The sequence below is a fragment of the Wasmannia auropunctata genome, unplaced genomic scaffold, assembly GCF_000956235.1.
Source record: "Wasmannia auropunctata unplaced genomic scaffold, wasmannia.A_1.0 LD335479.1, whole genome shotgun sequence".
Lineage (NCBI taxonomy): Eukaryota > Metazoa > Arthropoda > Insecta > Hymenoptera > Formicidae > Wasmannia > Wasmannia auropunctata.
Window position 1 is genome coordinate 109,374 of NW_012027411.1, and position 21,517 is coordinate 130,890.

General features: G+C 38.6%; 1 protein-coding gene across 2 annotated transcripts in view; it reads right to left on the minus strand.

The window, feature by feature from the left end:
* The window catches only part of LOC105456917 (RING finger protein 44), a 57,383-nt gene that overhangs the window by 20,141 nt on the left and 15,725 nt on the right, over window positions 1-21,517 (minus strand). Inside the window, exon 1 of one of the 2 annotated variants that reach the window (XM_011701297.1) lies at window positions 17,710-18,298. The exons of the other annotated variant lie outside the window; for it this stretch is intronic. The gene's annotated coding sequence lies outside the window, so the exon portion shown is untranslated. Of the gene's footprint in view, window positions 1-17,709; window positions 18,299-21,517 lie in introns of those variants that run through there. 2 annotated transcript variants of the gene reach the window in all.

Below are 21,517 nucleotides of genomic sequence, written 5' to 3' on the forward strand. Positions count from 1 at the left end.
TATATATATATATATATACGTATATATGTACAGTTTACGGGAAAATCACAAAAATTCTTCTATTTCTTTTACTACTTATTGTACATACTTTTAATATCGCCTCTCTTCGCGTTGCGTTGCGACTATTGATCGTGTTCGAAGAACTATTTCTCGATGAAGGTACAATGTAGGCGCGGAGTGTAGTATAGAATTATGCAACGCGATTCTGCTTTACATTACACAGGTGCTGTAGAAGATACGGCAAGAAAGTATTCGGAAATTGTATATAGGTACACGCAGAAACGCAGTGGCGAAAATAAGTTTCTCAAATCGTTGAGGAATGAAATCAGAAATGAAAATAATATCCCGCGAGAGAGATTGTTCGCAAGATCCGCCAACTATAACGTAAACTGGTATATAGAAGCGAGATGTTCGTTCTCGAAAGTACGCTCTCGCGCGTTTTGAGGTGCTCAAAAGCGGAATCGCCCCTGTCCTCCGCGCGAAATCGGTTTCCCCTCGACGCGTGGTAAAATATTCACGACGCCACCGCCCGTCTGGTCGCCGCGAACAAAAACGTTGCTCACTACTCCGATGAGGCGATTGTGACACGATCGGCTATTTGACAAAAGAATTATTAAGTCGAGGATTATCGGAGGAAGTTGAATCATTGTACTTTGTGAAGAAGAACGATTTATCGATCTTCGCAATATATCTTTTCGTAATATAAGTCATCGGGGCTATGTCTCCAGACACAATAACGTTCCGTCGATGCGTTTCGCCATCGAGCAGTTTCGCCAACTTATAATACAGGGTTCTCAAACTCGCGGTCCCCGCAATGCGTGAACGGGTATTTTTAACCGAGCAACATTGTCTCGCAAACTAAAAAAAAAAAACTTGCGACTCTTTCTCTCGATCGATGAAAACGTCGACTCTCTCGGCCAACAATAACAACACGTTTCGAGCTTGAAATTGAGAGGCTCTCTCTCTTCCCTCCCTTCTCATTGTAACGTTTATTACTACTCGCGTGCCGATATCCTCCGATTCCGTTTATCGAGCTCATGAAATTTTGAAGCAGCGCGTGGGATATGCATCGAGCGGACGTAGCAAACCAGACAACCGAGCAGGCAGTCAGGCAGGCAGGCAGACACCGTTGCCTCAATATGCGTGGCGATTCGTGCCGGGCGCACGCTGCGCGTATAGACCGTGTAGTAGATATGTACAGCGGGAGCCAGCAGAGCAAGAGAGCCGGGAGCGCGGAGCCCAGCCTCCTGGTGATGTGGTACGGTGTGCCTGCGCCGCGAACGGAGAGAAACCCGTTTACCTTTAAACTACTCTGCTCTCGCGGTAGCGGCGACGTGGACGACGGCGATGGCGATGACGATGACCACGGTGGTTTTCTCTTTCTCCATCATTCTCTCTCTCTCGAGAAAGAGAGAGATACGGAGAAAGGAAGCGACAGAAGCAAGAACCGAGAGTCGCGAGGCAGAGCCAAAGGAGAGTTGGCCTGGGTTAACACGCGTGTGCGCGCTTCGGATTGGCGTTTAGATTTTAGTCCAGTGTCATGGCGATCGTTTCGCTGATCGCGGTCACTGATTTTCGAATGGTATCTCGAATGGTCATTTAGCTGTGACTAGCGTTATCAAAATTTTTTAAAATATTTTTTAAAGTATTTTTTAAAGTTTATATGTATATAAACGATAAATGTTACGCAATATAGAATTCTGAATGACAAATGCAAACGTATAACAATGCAAATAGTAAAAGGTGAACTATTCAACGCGGCACCCACGGAGGATATAGTCTTATTTAAACATATTACGCAATATTTTATCATTATGATGATGAAAATAAATTCTACTGTGGCGTACGCGGGTAAAACGCATAAAAAAACTCGCTGGATGTGTTAACGTCTTGAATTTTGTTGTAAATGCGAAGGTAACGCATTTTATGCAGCCTGAATTCGATAAGACGAGGCACACCACATGCCGTGCGCCAGACTGTCCGAAGATTTAGTGATTCTTCGCTTTACGTCGAATACGAAACGCTCTTCGTGTAAAATATCCCAGGAAAACGTCACTAAAGAACATTTCAAGGTAGAAAACCACTCGCCTTCGCTTCCAAAATATACATATAATAGCGCCAAAATATGCAGCGATGAGAGTATTTGACTTGTCAGAAAGAAACCGTTGACAAAATTCCATGGAGGAATTAGTCATTTTGCTTGAATGTAATTTCAAATAACTGTGCTAATATCTATTATTTAAGTTTATACGATCGTTTTGATCTTACATATAGCGATACGTAAATCTAGATCGCGCGAATAAGAAAATGTTAAATTTTTTTTAGCAAAAAGAGACAAAAATCTAAATAACGTTTCACTCGGTACCGTATAATTCTTCGCCACATATATTCTTTGTTGTTCATACATCGTTAAATTCTCATATTTCATCGCGCACCCACGGTCCTGTATACAGGCCGTGTGTGTGTGTGTGCGCGCGCGCGCACTATTTCGACTATTTCAGCACGGATTCGAGTGTAGCGGCCGTGTAACATTCTATCGGCTTGAAATCCATCGACTCCTTCAAAATAGCGGCGGCGCGGCTCACGAGCAGCTGCGTTTTCGATTTTCCGAACACACAGCTGGCGTCGCCTTGCCTCGACTCGACTCGACTCGGCTCGAGGAGCCGAGTCGATCTCTCAGACTTTCATCGTCCACTCGAGTCCTCGAACCCTCCCAGACAAGAACAAAGGTCATTGGTCCCCGGGAATCGGAAATCGAGGCCTGGTTACCGGAGGGGGGCCTTCTTCAAGAGCATTTCGGCTTCCTCCGAATCCTCCAGGAATCGCCAGGCCGAGAGGGGCTCGAAGGAGCTCACTCTCTATCGATCCAAACCGCTTCGTATCACGAAACTGGCTGGCACCTCAGAGAGCTCGAGAGGAAGGGAGATGGAGAATGGAAGAGAGAGAGACGAACAGAGAGAACCATGGTGCGAAAGAGAGAGAGAGAGAGAGAGAGAGAGAGAGAGAGAAAGAGGTCGACCCACCTTGCTCTGCGAGGGATAGTGATCCGACTACTGATTTCACGTTTTCCTCATCGCATTAGTTTTTCTACTTTCTGTCAAACACGTCGAACTTTCTGTTTTTAATTAAAGACCTACACACACATCTTACTGCTAGTAAGATAGCTAATCGTTTAACGAATAACTATTACACCTGTCTTGTACCACAATTTTATTTTAGAAATTCAAATCCATATACTTTCTCTCGCTTGCTTTCCAAATTTTGTTTTTCTTCAAAATCTTATCGGAGGGGGGGGGGGATCAATAAAAACTAGAGAGATAAAATATTACTTTTAGCGATAAATAGCGTTTGCTCCCACCCGAACAATTCCTTTGTAACACATAGTGACGCTGCTTCCCTACCTGACTCTTGTCGATACTTGAATGAAGCCGCGCGCGCGAATCGTGTAACATTGTTTATTTCCTCCAAAGCTATATAAATATAATATTACTTCGACACAAGAAATTCTTTTAACTTTGAATTTGACAAAACGACATACATATTGAATACATTATAGAAATTTAAATTTAAAATTGTAAAATTTAATTTATAATATATATATTATATATTAAACACAGAAATTATTAATTTATTAGATAGAATTTATTGAAGATAAAAATTAAAGACAAAAAATATTCAACTAATTTTATATTTTGCAAAATTAGTCGAAAATCAAAGACGAATGACGTGTTCATTTTGCTTGCGCTATATATGAACCCCGTTTTAAATATCTCATGATCTATATCTTACGTTAATTATTATAATCTAATTTCTCGATATTTCTGGTAACGGAAATCAGTAAATGCTGTATAAAAAAATATTATAATATTGCATTTACTGCAGTCAAGAACGCGGATGTATTTATATTCTCAATCGGTACCTACGTCCGGAAAATGTGTGACGAGAGAGAATGTAGATATTAAAATATTCAAGATACATTCGACGAGGATGTGGTCCTCCAGCGAATGCATTTTCTTCACTGCGGATCTCGAGTATAACGAGTTTTCGGAAATTACGGCCACCTTGTGTGCCGTGCAAAATATATATTGCAAAAAAAGAGAACTGACGTGCTAGTTCGTGCACTTGTTAACTTTCACAGCTGTTATCTTCAATATTCTCGTCCGTTATGTCACACGACCAACGCAATTATACATATATACTCGTATTAAATGGTTGCAGTAATTAAAAAAAAAGAGCAGCCATAAGTGCGACATCATAGTTACAAATAAATTTATCGGCTATCAAAAATTATAAGAACATGTGTTTGTAGAACACGTGGCTTTCTTTTTAAATGGGACTAATACGTGTTATCGCGCGATAAAATGTTTACGATATAAATTTTCCAGCTGATATAGCAACCAACGCAAAAGGAAATTCATTATTCATCTCTTTCTTTCCTTATACATAAAACGGCACAAACTTTGATTTAATTCTTCATATGCACATTAATTATAAACAACAAACAAAGAAATTAAACACTGTAGAGTGTGTGTGCCGCGCGCTTTTATTATTACGCAAATCCATAAGAATATCCGCTTGATGCAAAAGTCATTACCGCTTACCGCACATTGCGAAACTTAATCAGGATCCCAGCGTTGCGCGTTACGCCAACTGGAAAATTTTTTTTATTACGCGTGCGTTAATTATTTTACCTTTCTAGCGAGGTCGATTTAAATCTCCACATCTCTCGAATATTCCTTCGTCTGCGATTACAGATAAGAGGCTTTTCTAAGAAAGGCATAGCAATCGTTTTCAGATACGGAAGCATCATCGACGGTATTCAATTAAACTTTAAAACTGTAAATAGAGGATAGGAAAACTGTAGCTCAATATTAAATTTCAAATTCCAGAAGTTTCGCGGAGAAGACGTCCGGTCTGCAACAGAGTCTCTTGTCGGATCGGTCAAGCAACGTTGAATCGCCTCGCACGCGTGCGAGTGTGCAGCACGACCTGGATCACGAGTCGTGTATATGTTTATTAATAAACAGCGATATCGCGTGGTGGCGTAGGCGATTGCGCGGAATTGCGCACGAACGACCGAGCCGGGACGTTTCCAGGTTGCGATCGGCGAGTCCATGCGCGGAACTCGCGGTCGCGTTAAAAACTGGGCCCCTTCTTCGCGAGGTAAATAACGCGAACCAGTCCCCGCGTTGCAAGATGTGCCCCCGGGGTGCCGCGCCGCTTCGATTTATCGAACGTTATACGACTCGCGCGATTGCGCTCGGGGTCTTGCGCCGCCGCCGCGCGCGGCCGAGGCAATCGCGCAATTACTCGAGCGAACCGACGCGTTCGCACACGTTGGCGTCTCCGCCACCGCGGCCGCCGCGCCGCTCGAAAAGGTTGCGGCCTCTCCTCCGTCATGGCCGCTGACTATAAGAAATTCGCGCGTGTGGCTCCGACGGCTTCGCCGCCGTTCCCCTTCCTTCTCCTTTCGGAAAAATACCGCTCGCTCCTATCGCGAAAATTCCTCTTCGTTTGTATACCCGCGAATTTCACGCGTCGTTTAATTGACACGCGATCATACGTCAACCATAGTTGAAAACCGTAACTTTTAACGCCCGTCGCGACGCAAGAACAATCCTCTCAATTTACAATTTTAATTATGAAAAAAAATTGCAAAACATCGAGTCGCCTTCTTGATATCGACGAGAGGTTTATCTCCCGAGGAGGAGTGAGATAAATGTGATGGATTAAGTATAAATTTAATTCCATCATGGCACACACACAACACACGCGCGCGCTTTAATTCTAACACAGCCGTCTAATTCTAACACAGAAAACTCAATCCTTTCGAAGGTGAAGCCTTCGGAAATACCGGGATCATCGCATTATATTCGGCGACGGCGTATGGCTTTATTTGCATTTATTTTCGATTCGACGCGTGATCGTATAATTTGCGCAACTGCATGCGCACTACGATATAGGTACGGGTATAACATACGAAAGAAACAAGCTGCTCTCTTTTCGGACTCTTGGACGCCACGACTAGGGCAACTTCCTCCGAGGGAAGATTCCTTTGGGAAGAGACCGACGGATAACTAGCTTTTCGGAGTTAGAAACGAATCTCGGAGGACCGGAGGGCGAGTCGCGAACGTGTATACGTGGTACGTTCAACCAAAAAAAAATATTCCATCCTTTAGCGGTACCCTCTTGATGCTAAAAGATTTTCCTCTTATATATAGCACAAGAAGATATTCTAAAATGTAGAGGAATGTCGAATTACTATAAAAGTTTATTCTTGATCATAGCGCATATTTCTTTGTAGATAAATACGCGTTATAGCTGAAGAATATGCTTCATGCAAAATTTTTTTGCTTAAAGGAAATGCTTAAAGAAATTTCCCGCTTATAAGTAGAACATTTTGGGGGGGGAGGGGTGTTCCGGACGTCTTCAACGCGTCTCGCGCGATCGTGATTTTCAGCCAACTACGTTTGATATTTCGATGGAATTGATTACGCGCAATTATGAAATTTGCTTCTTTTGCAACTCTAAGAGAAGTGTGATGTCTAATGTCTTTAGAACAATCAACACGTCAATATGTCACATTTGTCGAGTATCTAAATTGTATGCAAACATTTTTGTTCTTACTCTAGCGTATCTAATTGTAAATCATTAATGTTTCTCAGTAAATTATATAGTTTAATCTTCCAATTGCAAATAAACTCGTAGTTTCTGTAATTTAAGTAACAAATTACGTAATTTAGTTTGATTATAGTATAGGATTCATTAAAAAATCGAAGAAATATTTGTTCGTTTTTATTTTATTCATCTTTCTCCATTTTCTCAGTTAATCAATATCATTTAAAAATATAAAAATAAACTATAAAAACAAAGAGATTAACAATTCTCGTGAGATGCCACTCGATGACCTTTCGGATCATTCGATTGAAATATCACGGTGAGATTGGCAGGAACGCACGCGATACCACGCAACTAATACAATCTAATCGCGCAGAAACTTCGTAATAGTTGAAATCTTGAAATTGATTGAAGCTCTTAGAAAAAAGCCAGCACCAGCGAAAATGCATTTCTCTCGGTTTGTCAGACGTCAAACTTCTCAAATATTTTAATTTCGAATAGTTGTCATAACTACATATCTACAATAGCGACCTATAGAAAGATGGATATTGTAGATAAATAACTTTTGAGAGAGAGAGAGAGAGAGGAGAAAGGTCCCTTTTCGTGCCTTACGGCCCTTCGCAGCGGGAAACAGCAATCGTATACGTCTATGTTTCAGAAAGGCGTTTCCACGAAAAGTTTAACCGACCCAGAGAACACCTTTTTACCTAGAGAACACCGTACGCCCACGCAAAACCCGAGTAGAATATAGAAACATATTTCAAGTGTGAAACATGAAATTGCAATTAAATCTTTGAAAAAAAATTCTATTCAAAGAACTGAATAAAATATATACATCTATATTTTATAAACATATATATACATATATATATATATATATATATGTATATACATATACACACACACACATACGTACATACGTATGTACAAAGAATGTATACAAAATTTACAATAAATTACAATATAATATAATGTACAATATAAAAAAAGAGTTATCTACCAATAGTAAAAGAGAGTTACCTAAATCGTACCTCATTAATTTTTTCTTATTACTAAAACAACATCTAATGATAAAAATATATAATAAATGAACAATGTGTATATGGACAAAAAAAAAGATTTATTGTAGAACATTCATTGAATATATATTGTCGTATATATATATATATATATATATATATATATATGTATATTATAATTAAATTGAAATTATTAATATTTTATAAAATATTGTTTCCTAAATCGTATTAGCTAACAATAAGTTATACTTTACTTATTAATTAACTAATGCTTATTTATCATTTTATATCAATTATTTATCATTTTATAACTACATAATTATTTATGTAGTCAAAATGATAAAATAAATATATCAAACATATATATGATAACTATGTGATAATGAACATGTTAAGCGTGTGAATTCTCAAATCATTTATTATACAAGATGTTTCCTAAGTAAGTGTAAAAAATTTAAAGGAATTATTTCTTATTTTATAAAAAAAAGGTCCTATAATTATATGTTTTAAAGTTTTGTTTTCAAAATACAGGGTGTCAAAGTTGAGAAAAAAATATGAAATTTTGCGTCGGCAATTTGATGAACATGTAAATACATGAAATTTAAATAAAATATCTAGCATTTCCGAGATATTCGAAATTTTCATATTTTTTTTCTCAACTTTGATATTCTGTATGTTAAAAACAAAGCACTTTAGGACATATATGTTTATAAGATCTTTTCTTCATAAAATAAATCAAGGAATATATCTCCTTAAATTTTTTAACTTACTTGGCAAGCATCCTGTATGTTAAATATTTTTTATTTATTATTATTAACTTAACAAGACGGGAGAGCCACTAAAGCGACCTCTGAAACAGTGTTATATTTTTAGGCAAGGATAGAATAAATTATAATTAGGAATCTCACAATTAAGAAAAAGCTCAAGGAAAAGATTTTAAAAATAAAAACTCTCTCGCCTTCTTAATTTGTATAAATCTCTTCAACTATGTTTTTTATTCGTTTTATTGGCAAATTTATTATTCTACTATTTATTATTTTCAGAGGAAATACATTTTTAGAAATCAATAGGTATACAATTTAGGAGACCAGTTGCTTAAATATCTATCTTTAATATTAAATATCTATAAGATATCATAGATATCTTTTGTATTTACTATTAATTTTATTCTTATCGAAAGATTAAACACAATAATAAGTAAACATCAAGCTACAATTTTCGATATTAAATTTGCATCCAACTTAGACTGACTTTTATCTGTCAAATGAGAAATATTTATAACACAAAATATCTCGTAAGTATCATGATTCTAGAACTCTTCTCTAATATCAAGCCCAATGTACAGTATTATTATATGAGAGAAGTATGTGTGTGAAATTTGTCCATCACGTCTATATTTACATATTATTTCCTTCCCTCGTACTATCATATTTTTAAGACATATAATTATACTTAATCTGATTAACTTTTATCTCGTTTGTTACATAAAATTTTGTTAATTTTGTTAAACTAATATCTGTTAGAACATATGTCATAAATTTATTACAACTAAATCAATTATATATTTATATTCAATTATAATTATATATTAATAATCAGGCACATCAGCTGTTCAGCTGTAGCCTTATCTACTATGTATAGGTACTATATATACTGTATATATTAACAATGCTAATACTCCATACTTGCAGCACAATTATGGTTGTCTTTCATATAAATGTTTAATATCGTTAATCATTGCACCAATGAAGGTATTATTATTATTACTATTATTAAATATATTACATATTCACAGAAAAGATTCTAAAATAGAGATACTAAAACAGATGAGAATTAATATCTTGAATTGCTCGAAAATTGAACCTTTTTTTTCATTTCTTGCATTAAAATGAAGGTATATTGTTTTGTTTAAGGGGTCACACCACCCTTGAAGTTTTAAAATGATACCTTAAATTTAGGATTTTTTTGTGGGTAAATGAATAACTTTATGAAAAGCTTTATAGAAAACATTATTGTACATATATAAGAGACTAAAAAAATATTTTTCTTATTTTTATTATGTCCAAAATGGCGGCGCACTACTCTACAGTTGCAGAATTTCCCTTTTTTTTTATCGGTGTACAAAATTCCAGGCACACGATTTGACCTTGAATAAAACACAAAGAATTTTCATTATCTACATATTAAAGACTAAAGAAGTATGTAAGGATTTTTCAAAATATTGATTTTTCTCAAAATGGTAACTATTTTACGAAACACTTGTATTGATAAAAATACGAACTTTTCGTAAAAATAGCTGCTATTTTGAGAAAAATAAATATTTTAAAAAACCCTTACGTACTTCTATAGTCTTCAAAATGTAGATAATGAAAATTCTTTGTGTTTTGTTCAAGATCAAACCGTGTGCCTGAAATTCTGTACATCCATTTAAAAAACAGAAAAAAGGGATTTCGCAAGTAAGCCAGTACGCCACCATTTTGTACACAAAAAAATAAAAAAAATATTTGTTTAGTTTCTTATATATGTACAACAATGTCCTCTAAAACAGCTTTTAAATAAAGTTATCTATTTACCCACAGAAAATCCCAAACTTAGGTATTATTTTGAGGCCACAAGGGTGATGTAACTCCTTAAGAGAAACACAAAGCGTCTTCGATATAAATTGAAAAATTACAGAAAAATTATCAGATTCTATAAGAAAAAAAATAACGACAGTTTTCTTACGTTTCTCTTTTCTATTGTCTAGAAATTATTTCGAACTTATCTATAGGAACACTCTCTTCCCCTCTGTATATCTTTCTCTCTGTACGTAAGATTTTATATTTTTCAAACGATATTTATATTAATCGTGTACAACTGAAAGAGCGACGAAAGACCTGCCCGAATTGTTATGTGGACGTTTCCATACGAGAAATTCGGTATTCGTAAGCGAATACTGATTCTGACTTTCACGATTTTTTACATCGCAGCCGCGCAGATCGCGGTCGAGAGCTTTCCCGGTTTTGCCGCAACGTTAGCGGCACAGCGGCTTCCGCGGCCGATCGGCGATTCGCTCGTGAGAGCGAAAGTGCTCAACAATTGCGACGCGCATTCCGTGATTGTTGCGAGGCTATTGCAAGCTGGTAAACTGCGCATCGCTCATCCGCGGCTGCAAACACACCGTGCGCGCCGCGCGGAGCGTGCTTCGCTTTCTCGATCGACCGATTGGCGCGATCAATGTTGAAGACAACAAAGAGAAAACAAATTTCAATGCATAAGTATTCTCTCGTCGAGAGAGTATTCTCTAAAAAAGAAATGACAACCGCAGAAAATCAATCATATAGGAGAGAATAGGTTTTTTAAGTATACCCGTTTACATTTCGCGTGTACTGCTTTCCAGCACATAAATCTTGCTCCATGATGAAACAGATCGGAGCAATATTTCCTGCCCAATCCGACGACTACTTGTCGACTACTTTTGAATATTTCATTTCGTTTAGAACGAGGAAGCGTGCATTGTTATTAAAAACCGAGAAAGCGTGGATTGCTACTAAAAAAAAAAGGAATACGAAGCATAAAAATGAAACAAAAATTTCGTAAATATAAAAACAAATGGAACATAAATATCTCTGGAATTGATAATTACCGTAGGTATAATCACTCTTCTGGCATTTATTTTAATATAATTTTATTCGCAGGCAATAATAACGTATAAGTAAGCGATAAAGTCTTCGTGAGGACTCGGGCTTTGTTCGATACCGCTTTTCGAATGCCCCTCAAGGGAAAACGCGTGCTTTCTCTTATCGTTGTAGACTGATTCACGACTCTCGTAACGTGTCATTATCAACGTAGGCAACGTCACATCGAAAGAGATAAGTCGAGGAGCGACCACGCGTCACGTAGAAACTGAAAAACACGAGGAGAGGGGGAGAGGGAGGGGATCGCGAAATCTCCTTCCTCAACGGTAACGAAAATCTTCGTGCCTCGCGTTTATTTTTCCTCCCTTTTCCCAGGATCTCTCTCTCTCTCTCTCCCAAAATTATCCCGGGGCAGAAGACCATGTAGGGATACTCGTAGAATAAAATTCTGAAAAGGGATCTTCGGGGGAAGATCGCGCGCAGTTTGGGATCCAGTATTGTACTCGCTATAAAGATTCTTGCGTCCGAAATATATCCGTCGAAGGTGTGCAGCCAGCGGCGCGGCAGCAGCCGCTATTATAGAAAATACCGATCGCGGTACCTGGCTCGGCGATAGGCGGCTTCCTGAAAAACCTCCGAGAAATACCTGTCTTCCCCCGGCCACCACCTGCTCTCTCTCTCTTTCTCTCTCTCGGCGCTATATAAGACTTTCATGAACATATGCCGTGTCTGGCGGACAATATTGTCGACCAGCTTGCGCGTTCCGGGATGGTGGCATACACGAATTCCCCGCCTGGCCCCGAGTTTTTCTTGCGTACAACGTTTGGCAATCGTCCTCCTTGCTTCTCGACGTCTTTATCATTAATTTATCGTTAAACATATACGATTTCTAAGGGACGGGCGACCCGACAGCGTTACGTCGACGCTTCTCAAGATTCTTGCATTCTGTCGCTACGCTAGTTATGTATCAAAGCTAAATTTGTTGATGATTCGCGTGTTTTGTGGGCGAGACGAGTTTTCGACATTACTTCCTTGAGCTGTTTACGAGAAGGCGACGCGCGCGTATCGCCGGGCGTCGTAATGAAATGCCGCTCGCATTCGTAAATATGCAATATCTTGGGTCTTAGAGAGGTCGGAGTAAATGTATTCTTTATTCAAAATAAAGAGCTCCGAGTCTCTACGTCTCTTCTTCGATATCGGCGAGAGATAATCGTACAACGTTGAAGTAATATCGTCGACGTGTATCGTGATGTTTCAATTTAGACGGACTTCATTCTTTGTTTAAATTGATTTATGCTCGCGGTTGAAGATAATATCGGCAAACGTATCGCAAGTTCACGCAACTCGAGTGCGGCGCGTAGTTCGTGTACGGATATACAATGTTTTCGAGGAAAAGTAATCTGTTTCTTCGTTCAGAGTGAAAACTTTTGAGAAAACGTTTCTCTTCTCCACGTCTCAACGCAGAATCAACGTAGTCCTATATACGGTACACACAGATTGCGATACATTGGCAAAGTTACCCTCGACATCGCCGCTCTGTCACAACCTATATGAACAACATTGAAAAGTTTACGGGTATGTATTGTAACCTCGTATCATAGAGGTCGGGAAGAAAGCTATTTTTTTTCATTCGGAAGAGAGACAGAGAGATAGAAAGCTTCAAACATGGTTTCTTCGGTGTCGGGACGTAGCGAAAAATAAACACAAAAGTTGTCACAAGAAACAAAAGCGCGTTGTCATAGAGTTTAAGATAAGATGATGTTACACGTTCAGGAAGACAAGTGAAAGAAACGTAGTTTATCGTGATAGTATTACATTTTTCTGGGTGGATGATCGTCGAAAGGGATACACCACACCGTGAATCGATTGTGCAATTCCGACAAAGGGCAGAAAGAGAAACTAGAAAACAGATGAAGGGGGAGCATATGTGAGACATTGTGCAGTCCATATACGTGTGTATGTACATATATTACATGATTTCGTACATTGCATCTGATTAAAAGGTGGTCGTATTAAAAATTACGAAATGTTTGCAGATTTCAATTATATCTGACAATCTGACGTTATCGTGAAAAGTTACATAAAAGTTCCGTCAATTAATTAAGCAATTAATTGTAAAATGTGATCAAAATTATTACTAATTAGGGAGAATGCGCTTTTATTATACGACCATCAAGAAAAATGGACTTTATTTTATAAAATGTTATACGTGTGTTAAGTTATAATCTGACATTTTTAAATTGCACGCATAATTCTTAGCGATTACATAATTTGAGTATAAGGCCCATTATTAAAGAACAAAAAATTTTTAACACAACACAAAACGATATGCCGAAAAATGAATAAATGATAAATGTTTGATAAATTTCTTTCTCGTATTTTTACACAAACGTTTTATTACACGTGCCAATTGGCATGCAGAATCAGGAGGGAGATGGAGAATCAGTTAAACGTCGACTAAACTTCGTTCACGGAAACGGCTCGCGGGTGTTGAGAGAGTTAATTTTGTATTTATTTTGCAACTGTAGTTTTTTTCTTCTAAACTCGTAGTGACTCGCGCGCGACATTTGCATTGTCACGTACGCTATACGTGATAATATAAATGCGAACGATGAATGCGCTTGCACGATCGACGTCGTTCGGTGAGTCGATCGTATAACCGAGTCACTTATTCTATTTATTTATCGTGCATAAACGAGGAACATTAAAGCGTCTAAGAACGGCACACAAGCCGCATGTATAAATATGTATGTGTATGTGTACACATATATATTCATATGTGCGCGTTCAATGTCGGGCCACGATCGCTCGTTCCCCTTTTTACACGTATGGGTCAGACATACGTTGTGAATAACATTTTTTACACAATATTTATGGGCCTAAAATCTTTCCCGTTGGAATCGTGGTGATCATAACATAAAGCGAGTAGCGCGTGATATGTGTGTAAGCAACACCGACCAGTGTTTAATCTAAGCAACTTTAATCTAAGCTAATACACCGTAAAACAGAGGTGTTTTATAATTGTGATAAAATTTGGTGGCGATCTCATTTTAAACAAGCGCGCGCGCTCGCATTAAATGTGCATACCTCTGGCTTTCGTGCAATTAATTAAGAATAGGGCACACGTGTTGCGCTACATTGACCTTCGTATTTGTTTACGGCATTTATTGCCGGTCGTCGTGTTTTCTCTTTCACGTGAGAATCGTTGTATAAACATTACCGAAAAATATCGCAATATTTTTTCTCTCACGTGCAAAATATCGAGTTTTTCGCGACAGCAGCCGAAGCTGCAAAACAACGAGTCATTCCAACGCAGTTGTTGAAACACTGAAAAGTAATAATTTTATTAATATCTTTATGCAAGATATACGAGATTCTTCGTAACTGATGGTACAAATGGGAAGTGGGTGATTCTATACGCAGCAAAAATATAGAATTAAACTATTTAAACGAGATTTCGTTTTCCGGAAAAATAACTTTGAATATCCGTCACGAATACATAGGTATATTCAATATATTCGATATTATCGTAAAGTAATACGTTAAATCTATTGTATATCGTAATGATATTGCGAGTGTCAAACAATTGGAAAGGACATATCAGCCATTAAAAAATTTAAAATATATAATAAGATCGGAAAAAGAGAATTTTATATTCACATAAATTTAATACGAAGAGCACAATATTCTACCTACGTATATATATGACAAAACACAGAGGCAACACTTTTAACAATTTTTAAAATAATAAAATAAAATTCTTAAAAAATAAATACATCTTGTCTTATATATTCTTTCGACATTTGTAATAATTTATAAACGCACGCGCGTGTGCACGCGTACTTGACAAATGTACAAAATCCTTTCTCTGGAAAATAAAAGCCTTCCTGTATAAAAAAATTTTGTTCTATATTTTCGGCTTATTTTTTTCATGTAAAAATTATCTCTTTGCCGCTTGTACTACCAGTTCCGGCACATCCAAACGCGTATACGCGTTTCGCGGGAATGCCAATAAGCGAAACAATTGCTCCGCGCAAGGAACTGATTGAAAAACCTCCAAGATTTGAGCGTGAGGAAAAATATGAAAGACGGTGCATCGCCGAAGAGTCGCCGAGGAGTCACCGATGACGTTCATCCGTGTCGCAAGACGAGTAAATATTTCATTCCGGCGACGAACGATGCAACAGCGTTTTGCAACGTCGATTTGAATGGCGAGACGCGCCGCCGCGGAAAAAAAGCAGAAGAAATACGATACATCCGGGATAGCGGAGTCGTATGTACGTTTTACGCGTGCAGAAAAAAAGTGCACCCTCCGCTCCTAAATTAATCTCCTCCGGCTATAATCGAGGCGGACACGAATCCATTCTATTCAAAAATATTACAGACGACGTAATTATATATTCTATTTATAGAATCGTGGTGTGTCACAAGACGCGATATAACGACCAAAAGCGCAACGTATACGAGGAATTAAGCCGCGAGTTCGTCGTCGAATGGAAAAACATTTTCTCTCGATTTGTGTTCCCTCTTTAAGCGATATGTTCGAACATCTCGAGCACAGAATCGATATACCTTGCCGTAGATTAGAATCTAGTACATCAATGGATGGAATGTTAATTACTGCAAAAATGGAATTGAACCTTCGTTAATGAATGTATCAAAGCATCATGGTTTTTCGAACCATTTAAAAATCAGTAAAAAATCATTCATCGACCTTTGTATAAATGCAAACAATGAGACGTCCCATTTGAAGTGATAGATTTTATTTCACAGCACCATTATTTTTTTAAAGACATTTATTAAGTCGTTAGAAAATTATAAAATCAAAATTTCTCAAGAATTACAAAGAAAATGGCCTCTCTCGCGGTCTTTTCGCGGTTAAAATAACATTATTCTCTACTGATCTAAATAACTTAAATCTAACATCTATAAAATTGAAATGTTTTATAAAATGTTTTTTTATAAAATAGAAATTTTATAATTATGGTAATCTTCGCGTGATCTCACTTTAAACGAGCACGGTCGCATTAAAAATGTACTTCTGCAGGATAACGACAATCTAACGAACAACGAATATATCCATCGAATTTCAGAACGCCCTGTATAATCCCGATGAGATCAATCGAGTGGCTAACGCACGCCTGGCTCGTGATTAATCTTAACAAGGAAGAAAAAGGGGAGAGCTCAACGAGCACGGGGACTCTGGCGAGACACCGAGATATTAGAAATCGCGAGTTAATCGCGATTAACTCGATCGTCGTCGCCGGGGGTACGGTGAACGGGTACGCGTTCCCTCGTCGTAACCTCGTCGTCGTCGCGAGAGATAAACCGAATACTCTGTGTTTGCGCGTTGCGGAATTTCGAAATCATTCCGATTTTCATTGTTTACGTCTTGCCGGAGACACGCGCGATGCTCGACACTACTCGATGACGTTAACGTACATGTACAACATACGTACGGCTGGGAGGGGGGGGAGGATTCGTTTGTTCGTAGCGTTGACGAGAATTCATTCGGGTGCGCGTGTTTGCGTTTTTTTTTTTTTTAAGCAAAACACGAGAGAGTGCCTTGGAACAGCTGCGGACGACGCAGTCAGTCACGTAGTGAGTACGGTGGAGCACCGCGAGCGAAACAGTCGCGGAGCTACGTCGTCGATAGAGAAGAAAAAAAAAACTCCTTGGCACTCTCGCGTGTGTCGCAGAATTGGCGGTTAATGCGACGATCGTCATCGGCGATGACGACGACGCAACAACGCGGCCAGCGGAAACTCCGAAACGTTCGCGATGACAGGGCAGCCGAAAGAGTCGAAATGATTGGGCGAAAAACATTCGGAGAATCTTCTTCGGGCGGAAGGGAGTAGGGACAGCGCGAGGGAGATACGAGATGCGATAGAGGAGGAGATAACAAGATAGATAAATAAATAGCGAAGAGGAAGAGAGAGAAACACAAATTTTTCGGCTCCGGTTACTCCGATATAACGTGGTATGGCCCTCTCGAAGCGCTGTGTAAGATACAGAAGGAGCGAGAGGAGAAAGAGAGAAAGAGAGAGAGAGAGAGACGTGCGCGATGAAATCGCACGAGAGCGTCCGTTCGTTTCCGTTCAGCCGTGTGCGTTCCGTGTGGCATACGAAAGTGCCCACCGCCGCCGGGGGCGTATCGATTCGGACAAAACAATTGTCGGCCAAGTCGTGTTGCAGGCCGTTGTTGGTCACAGCGATCTGAGTTACACTTTTACGCACTTGGTAGTACCGAGGCCGTGTATAGAGTCGCCGTGTAGAGTCTTTAGTCACCGCCCAAGCTCTCCTCAGTTGTCCTCGTCCTCGTCACGTCTTCGTCCTCGTCGCCGTTATCGTCGTCGTCGTTCTCGTTGTCGTCGTCGTCGTCGTCGTCGCAATCGCAATCACTATCGCAATCACTATATAAAGAAGAGGGACACGATGTATAGAGTTTATCCTACCGTATGGGGTAACACTCCCGCGTCGCTGTCATGCCTCCACGTCGTGTTGTTCCCGTGTACGTGTTACGCGCGTGTGTGCGCGCGCGCGCCCGCACCCGTGTATACGCGTATCCGTATTAAGTATGTTTGTGTGTGTGTGTGTGTGTATGTATGTACGAGAGCGGCCGTAGAAGCGCGAGAGCAGAAGCCACGGCGCGATATCGAGACCAAACCAGGCGACGGAACACACACACACACACGCGCGCGCGCGCACGGAGTAGTATATACGGCACACACACAACACACACCCTGACTGAAAGCGCGTTACGGAGGAGGAAACACTAGAACACTACTCGCGTGCACGGTACGTACGCACGCACGTATTGCACGCACGCACGCGCGCGCGCGAGCTCTTTACGCGCCGATGACACTCTCTCTTTCTCTTCCTCGCTCTAGAGTACGCGCATCACCCTCGCTCGCTCGCTCGCTCGCGTTCGCTGGCTGGCTGGCTCGCGATTTCAGGAGCGAGACAACGTCGAACCACCACCGCGAGTCTCTTTCCGCGCGCACTCGAGACACACAACACCACGTCCGACGGTGGCGCACAACGAACTGAATCCTAACCGACCGAGCGAGCAGCAGGACTCGGAAACGCGGCGGCGGTGGCGGCGGAATAGAGGGGTTGCCAGCCGCAACGTGGGGGGACTATCATTCTCGTGGTGAGAGGTCGAGAAGGGGAAATAGGGAAAGGGGACGGTATCGCAGGTGCGGACGCTGCGCGTCAAGTACCACGTGTGAATTTGAGGACTTTCGGGTCTGCATTGTGAAATGAGATTGTCGCGAACGAGTGTAAAATTTATACAATTTGTGACGAATATGTATGTATCTACACTGTATAAATTGTATAATTTTTACCCCTTGTTTATTGTAAAAAAAAAGTACACACAAATGTTATTTGTTATAATTTTCAGTACTTTTCTTACAATGTAGGATTAAATATGATCTGGATTTGCAATTAATATCTCGTTTGGATGTTTATCAGAATGATTAAATTACCAAATTATCTAATTACTCGAACTATCTGAACGATTCAAATCTTAATATTTGGAGAATCAAATTTGTTAATTTGTATCTGAAGTATTCGTAAAAATAAGACAGAAAACTGATTGTTAAGTTAGCTAGAATTTACTTGATTATTCCTGCCATATTCTCTAAAAGAATATTCTTTAGCGAGAAACATCGTTTCAGTCAAAGAAAACTATCATCGATGTAAATTAATTTATCTTCCTTTATCAAAATTTATTGAAAAAATATTTTATTTGCTTTTCGCATACTTAAAGAATTTTTTAAATATATTAATATATTTTTAAAGTATGTTTGTTTTCTCTATGATAATATATTTTTAAAGTATGTTTATTTTCTCTATGACAACAAAACACAAAGCGATCTTTTCGCATATATAATATGTTATGCAGATATACGTGATAGAAGTATAATTTCAATCGATAAATTTTACATATTATGTTTTGCAATTACAAGTTTTCTATCAAATCTTTTGTAATTTGAATAATTTCGAGTACAATGTGACAAATACACGATATTCGACTCTTTAGGAATATTAAACTTCGGATTATCCGGATAATTTAAACTTTGGTTTGAGTAATCAAATAAGAATAATAATAATAACTTTGGATAATTTTAATACCTATTTATAGTTTTACTGCATTGAAATAAGTGCGACTTCAAAAGAACATATGTTTCCGATTGGACCAATCAATCTTTTTCAACAAAAATATTTATAATAAAGTAGATACGCAGATGAAAGGATGTGCGTTTATAAAGGCACGCAGATAAAGGATGTGCAAAAACATAAAAACTCAAACGCGTATAACAATATATGTTAAATAAATTTAAATCTCTTTTCTGCATAATATTTAGAATGAAAGTAACTGATCGCACAATACTGTATATACATAATTGTTGAATACAATAGTCTATCATGAGAACGTTATCTTGCCCAAAAAAAAAAATTCCGAAGAGATCACATCTAAATTAGCGTACACTCCCCATTATATTTCAGTTATCAACTAATTGCAATTATATTTCAATTATCTTTCTATCTAGTATAGACATTGTAACAGTAAACATGTTGCCACCATATCATTTGCGTATGCTCTCATGTAAATCTATGTACACGTAAATTTCGTACGTATGTAATAAATTATACATCCAATTAAATTAAATTAAATTATTGCTCAAATATCGCGTAACGTAACGTACGCATCGCGTCCTATTTTTATTACTTTTGTCGAAGTCGACGTTTCGTTAAGTCGGCACGGCACCATTTGTAGAATTATATAGGACGAGATGTTTAACAACTTTGATAGCGGATAAATTTAGCGATACTCGCCGATACTCGTGGGAACTGAGCGGCGAGATCACTAGAAAGTAGAATACCATGTATGCGCAAAAGCGATATTACGCCCCAGTCGAATTGTGGCGGCCGCAACGGCGCAACAATTGGAACAGACGCTACAAACTCCCTTATCCGAATTATTACCGAAATATATCTTGATATATGCAGCATATATTTCCTATATCGCTCTGACGCAAATAACACGCCGCATAACCGTTCCACTGTCAGCGCGAAACATTACCGAATCCAAAACTCCATAAATCGCATGCAACGCGCCAGTTAATCGTAAATTAATTAATAGAGAGCGTAAATTATTATTATTAGCAATCTCTCTCAATTAGTGCCATTTCATTTTCCAATCTTGACGTTCTCAATTTGAAGTTATTTTATTTCTACATAATGGTGATATCGTTCCGACCGAATCGTTTTATTTTGTTTTATTGACTATAACAATAAGCCATTATATACAAAGATCGATCCAAGAAAAAGAATCGAAATAGACACGAAGATGAGTCTTATAAAATTAATTTTTATTGCGTGGAAAAAGATTAACTAATGCCCTCCAACCCCTAATGGAATTATTTATTTTCTAAAACAAAAAATTCTTATTTCATAATCAATTCAGAAGTGAAGCGCATTTTCAGGTCAATTCGATTATCCTGTTTTGAATCTCCGAATGTGAAAATTCAGAATAGACTTGTCATTTTCGAAATCACATCAAAGTCCATTATCTGTCTTCGTTTTAGGCGACATAAAAAATTTAGCTATGAAACATTTCGCGATATAAAATAATCATGATACGAATACCGCAAATACAAAATTTGAAAGATAGCATAAAAAAATCAGTTGTCTTGCCCTGCACGTGAAACGCCATGTTGCAACACGCGAATAAATGCATTTTTTATATATATATACTACCAGGATCGAAGCGATATTGGTGGCTGTTACATTGTAACTACATCGGCGATATTACACGCGTCAATCTTGTAACAATGAGTTATGTTATCATTGCAGTGTCGTTCGTATTGTAAATAAGGAATTTAAAAACAGGAAACACTAACGATTTTGAGATAGATTCAAAAATGTATGAAGCTTTACACTTTATATATATATATAAATAACCAAACACACCAAATGGATTTTTTCGGATATAGACTCCGCGATTACACAGGCACGTCGCATTGTCGATATCTCTCACGAATTCCATCCCTACGAATGTACAGCCCTGAAACGCCACGGGGCTTAATATCTCTACGAGGGTAACAGAGAGGAAGGAAGATAGGGGCGATCTTACGGGAGGGAGTGTTGATGCTGAAGCCATAAGCGCGACGAAGGGACCGTCGAATGAAAGAGAGAAGAAAAAGAAAGGGGGTGGGGAAGGGGGGGAAAAAAAGGTAGGACCTACTCTGAAAG